Below are 2,254 nucleotides of genomic sequence, written 5' to 3'. Positions count from 1 at the left end.
GCTAAATAGATCTTTTACACCTACATTCAAATCATATAAAATTCTCAAGGGAACAAAGCTAAGGATTATGACTAAATTCTTTCCCTAGAAAACTCTTGCCTACTTATGATTAAAGGATTGTCAAATCACCTTCAAATAAAATGAAGATAATACTCTGCTTTCATTTCACCATGTTAACTTCATGATAAAATATTTACTTTCTGTATCCAAACAAGGCACTAGAGTTTGGCAAGACTTGCTCTTAAATGATCCATTCAGTCCTTCAGTGAACACTAAAGCCATTCAATCTGAGTCTATTCAATTATTAGATATTTCTCAGGTACCTAATTAGAGGCATTCCATATTCTAAGCATCCAAATACAGCATTTATTTAATCACCTACTCTAGGTAGTGCCAAAAATCTGTATTTTCTGATATGAATTATGTTCTTCCCTTTAAAAATTTGGGACAGTTTCTCACCTTTATAGCTCTTGACACTTCTTTCTTTTAAAATTTCTCAATATGCAATGACAGCTGCTCAGATATCACATTGGCAGTTTCCTTCAGCATCCAGAGATATGACTCCTGACTGCTGTATAAATTAATGTGTAAATGAAGACTTCCTATAAATGTGGCATTCAGAACCATCACACATAATGACACTCCCATCATTGGCTACCAACATAGTTAATCAGCAATATCTCCATGATAACTTTGATTCATCCAAGAGTGATCTATCACTCATGATAGATCCTCTTAAGTCTTTAATTCACCATCATGGCCATGTAGTTTGTTTTGGCTTAATATCTGTTGCTGGGGAGGGAGGACCAGGCAAGAAAAGTATAATTCACATTGTTGACAAGCTGAAACAGGTTGTCAACAGATTTTTACAAGGACACTGTCAAACATAATTGGAAGCAATGTGGCAGAGCTGTTGATTCTTGGCAATTGACATCTGCAAAGAGTCTAGTTGTCAATCTCAAGGTATGTGGCTCTGCTAGAGAAGAAAAGACAAAACTTCCTATGAGGGAAAAAAAAACTGCTTTGGGGGGAAGAGGGCTGGGAAGCCATAATTATTTTGAGGTGACTCGCTGTAGGTGCACACAAAAAAGATCTTAATGTCACATAGCTGTTATATCTATACACACATTGATGTTACCATAACTGCCATCATTGCCATTTATGAATGGGTAAGATGCATATTTAGCAACTGACCTTCAAATGACATACAACAATGCACACACACACACACACACACACACGCATGCACACACACACATACATTTTTGGTGTATGATTTTGGACTATAGTTGGAAATACCCTAAACTATACAAAAAATTCCTGAACAGAAGACCTGAGTGTTTTTACTGCCTTTTCTACTTACAGTGGGATCATGTATAAGTTGATTCACCTCTTTGCATCTCCATTTCTTCACCTGTAAAATGACAAAATTGAACACAATACATAGTTTTCCCCAACATTTTTTTCTAGCCCAAATATTTATTTAGTAGATACTTCTAGGCTAAATGTATAGACAAATACAGATTTATAGGTAGACATAGATATCTGAATTATGAGATGTCACATAAGACTTACCCGTGTTTATAGTACATTTTCAAATAAGACATAATCATGAAAGCTTGTGTGATTCAAAAATAAAAAGACAGAAATGAACAAACAAAAGAGAGGGAATAATGGAACAGGCAAAAACAAACAAACAAACAAAAAGAAGTGAAAGTTTGAAAATTATTACTATGAAATTACCTTGTTCCCAGTAAGAACTTTATAAATATTTAATACATATTTGCTGATTTTAGATGATCTTGAGACTAATAGGGAGTGTTAAATGTTAGAATAAAACTACATGCTTAAAAGTTCATGAACATGGGTTGTGTTAAAAACAGACTATAACTTGCTTTAGTGGAGGATTTATTATTACTGTTGAAAGAATTTTGAGGCTCCTATAAGTACAATTAGGAAATAATGCCATCAAACCCATGGAACTCTCAGTGAATGAATTATCATTAATGACATGATAATGGGAAGACTGAACCCATTTCTTGACCTCACTTCTCAACAAAAAGCAGTCAAAATTTAAGCATGTAATGGCATTTTTCAATTTTTAATAATAATAGTAATAACATAGGAATACCTTGTTATATTTTGCTTCACGTGTTGTGTTTCACAGATATGCCATTTTTTACACATTGAAAATTTGTGACAACCCTGCACTGAGTAAGCCTGTCAGCACCATTTTTCCATCAGCATTTGCTCA

This window comes from Kogia breviceps, chromosome 6, assembly GCF_026419965.1.
Source record: "Kogia breviceps isolate mKogBre1 chromosome 6, mKogBre1 haplotype 1, whole genome shotgun sequence".
In the NCBI taxonomy this organism is placed as follows: Eukaryota; Metazoa; Chordata; class Mammalia; order Artiodactyla; family Physeteridae; genus Kogia; species Kogia breviceps.
The sequence above is the reverse complement of the archived record's forward strand: the minus strand, read 5'-3'. Positions refer to the sequence as shown.